Source organism: Monodelphis domestica, chromosome 8, assembly GCF_027887165.1.
Source record: "Monodelphis domestica isolate mMonDom1 chromosome 8, mMonDom1.pri, whole genome shotgun sequence".
Lineage (NCBI taxonomy): Eukaryota > Metazoa > Chordata > Mammalia > Didelphimorphia > Didelphidae > Monodelphis > Monodelphis domestica.
The window spans coordinates 81,252,830-81,266,228 of NC_077234.1; the positions used below are offsets into that span (position 1 = coordinate 81,252,830).

The window sequence follows — 13,399 nt, forward strand, 5'->3', positions numbered from 1 at the left end:
TTAAATTCATGAAATATCCAAAGAATAGTCTGTCCAGGAAAACAGCATAAAGGTCTTAGACTCTGAAGAAGGGTGAGATTAAGGGGCACCAAAAGAAAGAAAAACATGCCAAAAGGGAAATGTAAGGTGGCAGAAGGCAAGCATCTTCTCATTCACAATTGTGCCTATCCTGAGGTAGTCTCCACTCCATACAAAGTCTGTTTGCACAGTGTAGTCCCCAGGAAAAGCAAAGGACAAACTCCACTGGACATAAGGCCAGTAAAACTCTCTGGTCTGTTCTCTGTCCCACCCCCACTTTGGAATGCATGCACAGAGAGCACAGTCATGCCCAGTGGCCTGAGGCACGTCCACCCTCTTCAGAAATGCTCAGTATCCCATGCAAAAGCACATTTTCAGAGGCCCCCTCTGCCTCTACCCAACACAGAGAGAACACGAGGTCCTAGATAAGGACTGTTGACTGGGGCAAGCGAAGAAGCCCTACATTTCAAGCCTCCAAGGTTCTGAGAGTCCAAGATCTGTCCAAGTAGAGACCTAAATTACACACCATTCAGGTAAAGGGGACTAACTGCCTTCATTGCAGATAAAAAATGCCAGGATTTTTTCACTTCTTTTGATTATTTCTCTTTAGTAATGCTCTTTTCCAGGATGAGTGATAGAGCTCCCCATCAATCTAACCTTTCAGAGGGGTCCCAGAATCCAAGCTACAATGGTTTATTGCCAGAAAATGTAGCATTTGGTGTTCTCTTCTAATTCATTGCCCTGCCTAACAGGATAACACATCATCTCTTTCTGATGTGTGTACTGGCAGCAAAGGAAATGAGGACGACGTCTGATGGACTCAAGAAGAAACAGCTGATATCCACCAGAATCTGTTTGGTTTATTGAGCAAAATAACTTCAACCATCCAGCCAAAGAAAGGCTGTCATCGTTGAGTGAATAGCACCCCCTGGTTGGCAGTGACCAAGACAGCCAGCAGGAACTGAGGAATAGTCATGGCTAACTAGAAGACAGAAGAAATGTGTTATTTACATTTCACAGATATGAATTCTTTTTTTTTTTTTAACATTATTTTATTTGGTCATTCCCGAACATTATTCACTGGAAACAAAGATCATTTTCTTTTCCTCCTCCCTCCCTCCCACCACCCTTTCCTCTCCCATAGCCAATGCACGATTCCACTGGTTATCACATGTGTTCCTGTTTCTAACCCATTTCCATGTTGTTGGTATTTGCATTAGAGTGTTCATTTAGAGTCTCTCCTCAGTCCTATCACCTCCACCCCTGTAATCAGGCAGTTGCTTTTCATCGGTGTTTTTACTCCCATACAGATATGAATTCTAACTAAATCAAATGCTGGGATTTTAGGAGGATACACTAAAGTTACAAGGATGGGTTTATATTTTCTTCAATTATATTTATTAATAACGGGAAGTTTAAAAATAATCTTTAAGACACAGCATTACTTCAAACTTGACATAAATTCCCTCTTTTCTGAATTTTAACCTAATAAATGAGGATAGGAAATTTGGACACTTCTCAAGATCTCAAGATGAAAAATACCCCCCCAAAATATAAAATAACATCTTGATGTTCTTTGGTTAAATCAGAATGATGAGAACTTTAACCAATTGGACTACAGCTGTGGTCATGGAAAACTTAACAGGCCTTTCAGCAGGGAAGGAAAGAGTTGTCACAAAGCCCATGAACCTTTGTCCTTAGAAGAAAAACTGCAATTATGCTCACATAGACTTTGAATATTTATGATGACAAAATTTTTCTGTTTTTATGACAGAAACTATACAGTTTTCCTCTTCCTCCCTATTGCTAGAAATGTGGCAAGTTGGAGCCTGGATAATTTAAATAACTTCATCCTGTGACCCTTAGGAAGACTCAATAAGTTTAGAATTAAATACAAATATATAAGGGTGTTTAGGTAACCCCTACAGTACCGAGGCTCATTCACTAAGGTAGGAAAAGGTAGGTGGTACAGTGTGTAAAGCCTTAGATTCTCTTATATGTGAAATAAGAATAATAACAGCACCAATATTACAGTGATATTCTGAGGATCAAATGAGACAATATATATATATATATATAAATCAGGTGGCAAGCCTTAAAGAACTAGATAAATGCTCTCTATTTTAATAATTATTCCTAATATAATGAATAATAAAAGGAGGAGGAGAAGGCTGAAGTGTCTCTGTAAAAGAGCATTACACAGCTAGACTTTTATAAGGCGCTAAGATCCAGTTAGAAAAGAAAGCAGTCTTGTGTCCCTGTTCTTTAGACAATTTCTGTAAGGCCAAAGGCCATCAGGAACCAAAGCAATAGGGGCAAAATGTCAGAGCAGAGATCCCTTGTCTGGCATTGGTGTAGAGTTGTGAAAGAAGGAAAATCATGTCCCCTTCTAAGGAATCTCTCTCTCTCTCTCTCTCTCTCTCTCCCTCCTAGCAATATGGCGCCAATGGCAGAGGAGGGATTTTCTATGTCAAAGGATTAGTGCCACTTGGAGAGCAACCATTTTGCAGAATGGCCAGAGGAAGTCATGTCAATGCCACTTGCTAAAAACTGCATTAAATTGCAGCTAACTGTAGCTACATCAGCAAGTAGTGCCACTGCTCAGAGCTGTCCAGAACTACAAGAAGAGCCATCCACTGGGGAAGTCCTAAAGGGCAGCATCTTTAGCAACAACTGACCATATAGCCTAGAATGTAACTATGTGACAAGACTCTACGTGGCTCTGTCAAAGAAGTTATTCACCGGCAAGAATGTTCATTTTCTAAAAGTTCAATGGTGAGTTCTATTTTTTTTAATTTTTTATTCTAAATTTAATGAACACCATAAAGACCCTTTCTATGTATAAAGTATGGTGAGTTCTAGTCTGCTTTCTTCAACCTGACAAAAAACTTTTTTCTTATTTTTAAGAAATGTGGCGTTGCAGATAGCGTTTGGCCATGACCTATTGGGAAGTCTAATATAAGAGTTTCCCAAATCTCTTATGATCCAGAAAGGAGAGAAATTCGCCATATTCTGCTGGGTTCCTTCAAGTTATGTAAGAGTTTCTGATGCCAAGTATGAAACTAAGGTTACTGACTCAATTGTTTAGTTATCTGATTTTTCAGCCTATCTTCTCTTTTGGTTTTAAGTGACAATGAATTAGAAGCAGTGAAGTTGGTAAATGAGGGAATGTTGCTGAAATCGATCACGGGGACCACTGATACTGGGACAGAAGACAGAACAAACACTGTTTAGGAAAGTACAAGAAAGTGTCAGCATTTAAAACAGGAGCCCCACAATCTCAATAGCCCCTGGGGACATTAACTGTATTACAGAATAATGTATTATTTATTATTCCTTGTGATAATCCTGAGTCATCAAGAAAAGTTTGTTATGTTCTGGGTACTCTTTACTGAAGCAGGAAGTATGAGGTGCATTTTAGAAAGATTCCCAATGAAAACAATTAAAATTTAAAGCAAGCTTTGGCTCTTCAGAGAGATGGGTTTCAGTTCATTGGAACATTCCCTAATCTACAATATTTTGTTCTCTGATAATACTGAGCAAATAAGACAATATTTTATTATTGTATAGTCTTGGGACTATTCCCCAAATAGTAAGAATCAGAGTATTACTTAATCTTGTGGCAGCATGAAACACGATGATCCCACATGTGTCATGAAAAATACAAGTTCGTTCTGTAAAATATATACCCTGGTTCACTTCAGAGTCCTCTGTGTCTCTTGAATAGATAATTATTCTCCCTTGAATAAAAAATGTAATCAATTTCAAGGAGGGTCAGAAAAGTAATTAGATCAATAGAAGGCATTTAATGTCTCAATGAAAAAAATGTCTGGTTTGTGGTACCAAGCCAAGGTGGGAATGTCGTTTCAATAACCCAATAAAGAGATGTTGGCTTACTGTTGACCAGTGACTCTAGAGAGAGAATAGTGATGAAGGCAAATCTTCAAGGGCATGTGCTAATATTGACATTGACAGCTTTGCTCAGTGATTCTAAAAATACTAATGGAGATGATATATTATTTTGTTTTATCTCTCCTGTGGAATTTCTCCATCTTGTGCCTCTTGATTACTATAACATATAAGCAGGGAAAAAAATTATTTTCTGTCTAAGATAAGAGAAGCAATTGAGCAGGACAAATTTGACTAAAATTCAAGAATAGTAGCTTTTTTCCAGCACATCCTAGGAAAAGGCCTTCACCCATTTTTTTTGGTCCATTAGTATATAGAACTAGTAAAGAAACTCCCTCTACCAAGGCACATTTCACATTTTTGACTGTTCTACAAGTTAGCCTTAAGAGAGTTGTGCTATGGCACTGAGAGTTTAAGTGACTTGCCTACAAATTACACAATTAATATGTATCAAAGACTGAACTTGAACCCACTGTTTTCTGACCTTATCCACTATACCAAAGTGATTCTCTGCTCAGAATAAAGGATTTAATAGTTATTGTTCCTTATTTTTTTAACAGAACTATTTATGGCATTGGTGTTAGAAGTTTCCAGGAAGGAGCTATCTCTATAGATTCATATTTGGGATCTTCTAAGAAATTTACAGTTTTAGAATTGACTATGCCATTCTAACTCAGGATTTAAATAAAATGTAATTTTATTAATAAATTTAATTTATATTATTAGGAGCACATAAGTTACAAAGGATCTCATGACCATATGGAACCTGCAAAAAAAATTATACTTAACAGAATTCTACCATTCATCAACATGAATTGTTTTCTCTTTCTTATTTCTCCCTGGTTTTTTGTGATGTGGGGGGAATCTTTTTCTCTTGGATATATTTCTTTTTTTTCTAAAGGGTAATAGTGATTGCCAGGACCTGAGGGATTAGGATTAATTAATTAATTAATTAATTAGGGATTAACTACAGCAGCAGTATCCAGGTGGCCAGACTGAATCTACTATTTAATAACCAGACTTGCTAAGTATGGAAAAACTCATTACCACCAAGAGGTTCTATATACCAGAAAGAAAATTGGCATTGAGGACTAAGAAGAAGGTTGGGTAGAGCACCTGGGACCTAGACAAGAGCAGAAGAGAGCAACAAGCATAATCTCATTCATTGTTTAAATCCTTAGCCAGGAGGGGACCTGAGTTCAAGAACCTTATGACTTGGGTTTCATTCACCTTTCCACCATAATGAGATAAAGTACTCTGTACTCTCAGATATGAGAAGCTCCTTCTGGCTCTGATGTTCTCTTGACTATGATTCTATAGTGCTGACAGACAGGCCAAGTAATAACCCCCAAATCAAAGCTGTTATTATGAACCAGATCCCTTCCAACAGAAATGGAGAAAACATTCCTTTTCTCAAAGCAAAGAGACCAGTTCAAAGAAGTAGTTCAACAGGTCAAAAGCAATCATAGAACAGGTCAAATCAATGGGATTTGACATATGCAGAGGTTAGATGCAACTAAAGGGAAAGGAAAGAAGAGAGAAAAGAAATTAAGCATTTCTATACAGCCTACTACATTCCAGACACTGTGCTAAGCACTTCTTACCAATTTTATTTCATTTGATAATCATTTTTGTGATCTCATTTGATCCTCACAACAACCCTGCAAGATAGATGTCGTAATTATGCCCATTTTACATTTGAGGAAACTGAACCAAAGATTAAGCAACTTGCCCAGGTTCATAGTTAATAATTCATCTGAAGTAGGATTTGAACACTAACCCCAGGACATCTGTCTGCCTAGCTAGGTAAAGGTACAATTTCAAGGTGCAAAACTATCTAAGGCCCTATCTAGTCTTTAACAGGACTCAATTTCAGGGCAGTGGCAGTGATATGCCTCAGGGTTATCAAAACAGTAATCTCTTCTATTTATGTTTGCACAGGTGTACAATAAATTATCTTTGGAATATTTCCATATTGAAATTATTCAACAATCTCTCTGTGAGTAGCTGACCATCTCATCTGCAGATTTCTGTACCAATGGCCTTAGTTCCACATAATCTATCAGAAGATAAGTGTTTTAATGGCAAAAGTTCTTCAGACAGTCAGTGGTGATCCAAGCCCATGTTAACTTTTCACCGTAGGATTATATGTTGGGACAGAAAAGATGGACCTCAAAAATTGGTGAAGAATTGCATTTAAGTTTTCTTCATTTCTAAACATTTCATTATCAGATTCTTGACAAAATAATTGTGAGATTTCCATACAACAGTCCTCATAGACCACCATCTGGACTTCAAAGAACTTTCCTACTGGGACACTCTAACAACTTCTTACAGATTAGTTTCCTAATCTATACATTTTCCATCCTTCATACAGCAAAATTTCACTTAATCTCATTGTTCAGATTGATTATTTGTCAGCTTCTCATTGGTACAGTTGATCATTGACTATACTGATGGCTAAAACAGCAGAATGTGAAAAAGATTCCAGCTGAAGCATCAAGTATGAAGTATTCCAGAAAGTGGAGCTAAAGCAAATATTCAGGAAAACACAGCCAGTAATCTAGATTAAAAAGTGTGGAGATTTAGAATGATTACTGTTCATCATTAATTCTTACTGATGCATTCAACATACATTTAGTAAAACATACATAGACTATTTATTAGTTTTGCATGTTCTCAGTGACATGATCTTGCTATAACAATGAGTAATTTTCAACATAGGAATCAAAGATTAAGGTCTTCAAATTATTGAAAAAACTGTATGTCCCTGGAGGGGGGGGGGTAACTTTTGTCTTTTTTTTTTTCTCTTGACTTTGTCTCAGTACCTAGTACAGGTTCTTACAAAGTCTATGTGCTTAATAAATGCTTGTTGGTTGATTTACTGATTGATTAATTTGTTAAATTGAATGAAATAGAATTTTAAAACTAGAACCTTAAAACTGGAAAGAATCCAAGTCTTTAATTATACAGATGAGGAAATGGAGATTCAAAGATGGTATGTGACTTCCCCATCATCATGTTTCTGGTTAGTGGTCCAGGTTAGTGCTCCCATGCTCAATTGTTCTCTTCCTGTGTCTCTCTCGGGCTCTGTCTCTGTTTCTCTATCTCTATCTCTGTCTCCTGAGGTTATTGTTATTTTCTTGGTAAAGGCAATTCTTGTTGAAGAAATACTTCTGCCAATGAAGTGCAGCAACTGTTCTGCAACTCGGCACCTTAGAGTCTGGAGGCACAAAGAGATTCAGTAATTTTCCCAGGGTCAAATAGCCATGGGTGAGAGGCACAATTTGAACCCAGACCTAGGTATTCCTTACTCTGAAACTGGATTGCTATCCGTTCATTCCACACCATTCTCCTATTTATCAGAGCTTCATTAATCAGATATCATTTGGAGTGTGTTATGATATATTCAAAATTACTATCATTTTAAACTTAAATTCAACTGTATGGTCTCATTTTTAAATCCATAAATAAACATTGGAAATATAATTTCATGCAACATATGCAATGAAAGATGTAAAATGCTGATGCCCTGTTCAATACAACAAACATTTATGATGTACTTACTACTTATGCAGCATTATGTGGGGCATTAAAAGGAATAAACTATGAGTATGGCACAATACTTGGCCTCAAGGATCTTATACTCTTGTGGAGAAAATGTAAGAACTCTGATCAGCACAAGGATCATGTTTCTAGAGAACTAATCATGAAGTATGCTACCCACTTCCAAACAGAAAAATGATGGATTAAATATGCAGAATGACACTTTTTTACGTGAATATGTGAATTTGTTTTCCATGACCATGCATATTTGTTCAAAATGATCTTTTTTCCTTTCTTTTTTATGCAAAGGTGGGAGGCAGGAGGGGGAAAATATTGATTGAAAATAAAATTTAATTTTAAAAACCTAATTGAAGGAAATAAGAAAGATATATAAATAATTATGACATGACAGATTATTAAAGAGTACATGAACACCTGCCTCCAGTTCATCTCTAAGACAATAATCCAGACCAAAGATATGTGAATTTTAAAATTAATATTCAATTATTAAATTCAACTCAAAGCAAAGGGAAAGTAAAAGCTAGAGAAACCAAGAGAACTCCCCCCAACCTTCCACATGGAACTGAGAGGGCTTAGGTGGTGAGAACCAAAACTAAAAATCCCCAACTACATCATCGATGCACATACACAAAAGAGAAAAAGGAATTGTGGGAAATATAGTTCAAAGATTCAAGAGTCTAATTTCCCCTGTGATCCTTTGGGAGACCAGTTTCCCCAGTGAATCATGAAAACATAAGAGGAGGAGCAGGATCAGTAGAAACAGCAGAAGCACAGAGTGTGGCCTCTACAGCAGAAGCCCAGCTGGGAGTGGCTTGAAACAGTGGGAGAGGAGCAGCCTGGCAGTTTGGGTAGTAGCTGGGGCTGGAGCCAACAGCAGGGGCAGCTGTGGCTACAAGCTAGTAGCAGTTTAAACAGCAAGGTTTGGACAAGCTGCAGGCGGTGGTAGCAGGGGCCTAAATGGCCAATGGGGCAGCCATGCCAGGATGGGCCAGGGTGCAAATGCTAGTAGCCTCTGGAGGCAGCAACTGAGGGATGGGGGAAGGAGCAAGCTCAGCTGTAGCTGGGCAGGAATCCGCTGGCTTTAAAAAAAAACAACTCTCAGTTCTTGTCCCTTCGTGGTCACCAATTGTGAATTTTAAAATTAATATTCAGTACTCCAAGCATTATATTTTATAATATTTATTAAATTCAACTTGAAGCAAAAGGAAAGTAAAATCTAGAGAAACCAAGAAAGCTTCCCCCAGCCTTCCACATGAACTGAGAGGATATGGGTGGCAAGAACTGAAAATAAAAAACCACAACCACATCATTGAGGCACATACATGAAAGGGAAAAGGGAACTGTGAGAAATGTAGTCCAAAGATTCAAGATTTAATTAATACAGATAATAAGAATTTGACCTAGGGTGGTGGTAGTGAGAATGGAAAGGATAGACATAATAGCAAGTACTCAAATGATTGGGGGAGAGAGACAGAGACAGAGGTACAGAGAGAGAGAGAGAGACAGAGAGAGAGACAGAGAGAGAGAGAGAGAGAGAGAGAGATCAAAGATGACCCTAAGATTTTAGAAATGGGTAACTATGGAAAAGATGGTGCCATTATCAGTAATAAGGCAATAAGGAAATAAAGAAGAAGATTTGTTTGAGGGAGGTAATACTAGAAAGAACTGACATTTATGTAGAGCTTTAAGATTTACCAAAGCACTTTTCTCACAACACTGAAATAGAGAATGTAAATGTCATTGTTACCTTCTATCTTAAAAATAAGAAAACTGAGGTTGAAAGAGTTTAAATGGCTCAGAAATGGCCATACAATTAGTAAATAGTAGCCCTGCAACTTAGTAGAGCTGGGTCTCTTGACTCTAAAGTCAGTGCTTTTTTTTTGCTATACAACATTAGAGCTATTCAATGGGATATTCAAAACATATTTCAGAAGAGGGAGCCATATGCAGATTGAGATATAAGAGCTCAAAAGAAGCATTGGAACAAAAGATACAAATTAAGGAATAAATCACATAAAAGCAATGACAGAAACCAAGATAATGAATGAGATTCTTAATAAAGAACGTCAAAAGAGAAAAAGGCCAAGGACCAAACATTAAAGCATCCTTAAGTAAAAGAAGAGAGAAAATGAAGTTCATACAGAGAAATTCAAAGATCTTAGATGGAACCCAAGGAAGCAGATATTATAGAGAAAGAATAAGGTCTGTGGAAAAAAAAAACACAGGACTTGGTGCTTCGAGGGCACTGTGACTTTCAAGAAAACAGTTTAAAGAGAATAGTGTAGAGGTCCCAGAGTTGGCTTGGTATAGTCAAGGTGTTATTAATGCTCTGAGGAGCAAAGAGCAACCTCTAGGCTGGATTTTTTTAAAATCTGGCCAGGGAAAGCTGAGATAGATTTATCCAGAATCCATACCACATCTGGATATGACCTAATTTGGACCAATGTTATGTAGGAACTGAGCTAAGTTTCTAACCTAAGCCTCCTCTCCTGAGCCTAAGGTGACATAAGGGCAATTATCCATTCCAAGAAGCTAGGGGAAATGTTTGTATTCTTGCATTATCTATAAATATTCATCTTTTTACAAAGTAAAAATACTTTTTTTAATTTTAATTTTTTTTTTATTTTTAAAGAAAATGCATCTCTTTACAAAGGAAAAAATTCCTTTGTAAAAAAAAAAGTTAAAGGGACTTGGGATGCTAGCCAATGATTCCTAACAAGGGGGAGGGGAAGCCAATGGCAGTAAAGAAAAGGGACTTCTTGGCCCTGAGAAAGTAGGGCTAGAGCAAACTCACTTCATATAGATATAAATATAGATGCACATGTTAGCTATAAACATCTACTGCTACTACTGTAATTGAGGCAGAAAGGTAGTCATTTGAGAATAATGGAAAATCATTGGAAAAACCACCATGAAAAATGAGATAGAGATTCATAAAAGATGAACAAAAGAATTGCAGAGAAGCAATGAGGGCCCAAGACAAGTTACACTGTCAAAAATCACAGTTAATGCAATTAGGAGTCTTGTGACTTTCTTTAGCAATGATTTGAAGTCTGAAAGCAGAAGTGAGGACATAGTAGGAGTTACTTAGAGTTAGGGAATAACAAGGAAAGGAAAGTAAAAGGTCAAGCGAATAAGAGATCCTAGGGAGTTAACAAGAGCTTTGAATTAGCTGATTATGGAATCCAACATGGCTCAAGAAACAAATGAAACCTAAGGGACTGTGACAGAAGGAAGAGATCAATGGAATGCAAGCCTCGAAGAGGGCAGAGAGCAGATTTAATAAAAGTATAAAGCCCAGCAATATGAGCTACAAAGAGAACTCTCTCACCTAAAGTAAATGTAGACATAAAATAGCTGGGAATCTACCTGCCAAGACAAATTTACAACATATATGATCACAATTACAAAACAATTTTCCCACAAGTGAAGCCAGATCTAAAAAACTGGATAAACATTAATTATTCAGGGATAGGACAAAGCAATGTAATAAAAATGACAATTCTTCCTAACTTAATTAACTTAGTCAGCAGCATACCAATCAAACTACCCCCAAATTCTCATAGAATAAGAAAAATAATAACAAAATTCATATGGAAGGAAAAAAAGACCTAAAATGTCAAGGGAATTGATTTTTAAAAATTATGAAGGAAGGTGGATTAGCTTTACCAGAATTCAAACTATATTATAAAGCAATAGCCATCAAAACAATCTTGTACTGGCTAAGAAATAGAGTGATGGACCAGTAGAATAGATTAAGCCCTCAACATGAAATGATTAATGACCATAGTAACCTAGTATTGGACAAACCTAAAGTCTCAAGCTTTTGCAAAAACTGCTGGGAAAAAAATCTAAAAAATAATACAGCAAAAATTAGGGCAAAATTATAAAAATATATTAGATAATCACCTCATGCCATATACCAAGTTAAATTCAAAATGGAGATATGATTTAGAAATAAATGGTGATACCATATATGTTAGGGGAGCACAAAATAATTTACCTGAAATACCTATGGTTAAGGGAAGAATTTAGGTCAAAACAAGACATAGAGAACATTATGAGATGTAAATTAGGTAAATTTGACTGCATTAAATTAAAAAGTTTCTGCACAAAAACAATGCAACCAAGATTAAAAGGCAAACAACAAATTGGGGAAAATATTTATAGCAAATCTCTCTGACAAAGGCTTTGTTTCACAAATATATATAGAACTGAGTCAAATTTATGAGAATATAAAGCATTTCGCAAATGACAAATGGTCAAAGGATATGAGCAGGCAATTCTCAGATGAAGAAATTAAAACTGGCTTTAGTCACATGAAAAAATGCTCCAAAGCACTATTGAGTAGAAAAATTCAAATTAAAATAATTCAGAGGTACCAACTCAGACCCACCAGGCTGTGGGAATGTGGAAAAAATGTGGAAAATGGGAATTGTGGAAATGTGGAAATGTGTGTGGAAAATGTGGAAAAAAGGGAAATGATAAATGCTGGAGATGATGTGTAAAAATTGAGACACTATTCTACTACTGGTAGAGCTGTGAATCTGGAGAGCAATCTGGAACCATGCCCAATGGGTCATAAAACTGTGCCTTTGACCCAATAATGTCACTACTAGTCTATACCCCCAAAATACCCTATGACCCAGTAATACCACTACTAGGTCTGTATCCCAAAGAGATTAAAGATGGGGGAAATGAACCCATGTGTACAAAAATGTTCATAGCAGCTCTTTTTGTGGTAGCAAAGAACTGGAAACTGAAAGTACATGCATCGGTTGGGAAATGACTAAATAGGTTGTGGTATATGCTTGTAATGTAATACTGTTGTGCTATAAGAAATGACGAACAAGATGATCGCCAAAATAAAAATCTAGAAAGATCTATATGAAATGATTCAAAGTGAAGTGAGTGGAACCAGGCGAACATTGTACACAATAGCAGCAATAATGTAGGATGATCAGCTGTGAGTGACAATTATTATGAAAAAGGCAAAGATCCAGAACAATTCCAAGAGACTCATGAAAAAATAAATTATCCACCATAATAGATAGATAGATAGATATCATTCTTTATTTCCTCCATGAGTTTTTCTCTAGAGTTAGCAGTATGTCCTCTCTCACAACATAATGAACACAGAAATATGTATTACATTATTATATGTGGATATAGATGTACATATGAATACAACCTATGTCACCTGCCTTTTGGGGGAGGGGGTTGAGATGAGAGGGAGAAAGAGAACATGGATTTAAAATTATCAGAAAAAAAAGAAAATTATGGAAATAGGTATTAAGTGATCAAATTTGTACAACCCAGTGGAATTACTTGCCGGCTCTGGGAGTGGGGAGGGAAGATAGGAGGGAACGAAAATGAATCATGGAAACATGGGGAAAATTGTTTGAAATAAAAATATGTTAAATTTTGAAAAAAAATATTTAAAAATTAAATTGGTATGTAATCTAGAAAAAAGTAAAAAGGGGGAAAAGATTTAGTAGAAATAAAAGAGTAAGAAAAGTATGAGAAAACATTGTGTTCAGAGAGGAAAATTTTAGAAAAGAAGGCTCATTGTCAACTTAATGACATCTAATACTTTTGAACCACAAAGTATAATTTCAGTAAATATAAGTATTGAAATCACCAAAATTATCAGCTCATTCTACAGCATTCCATTACTAGGAACTGACGCATAAAATATAATAACACTTTTAAGCCTACTAGCAATTCTATTATAAGGAAATGTGTACAAATCAACATCATATTATGCTCTCTCTCAAATCCTCACTCTAAAGTGATGAACCTGGGGGTGATCACATATAATATATTATACATAATATATAATATAAGAAGTCAAGCTTCTGTTGTCCACAAAGAAAACCAAAGCCACCTTTTCATTGATGACCTT

General features: G+C 36.3%; 1 long non-coding RNA gene across 1 annotated transcript; it reads left to right on the top strand.

The window, feature by feature from the left end:
• The first annotated feature begins 313 nt into the window (after positions 1 to 313).
• Positions 314 to 7,552, top strand: LOC103100757 (uncharacterized). Its single transcript, XR_471757.3, has 3 exons — positions 314 to 551; positions 2,452 to 2,793; positions 5,869 to 7,552. It is a non-coding gene; the product is annotated as an uncharacterized LOC103100757 (long non-coding RNA).
• Positions 7,553 to 13,399: the final 5,847 nt, after the last annotated feature.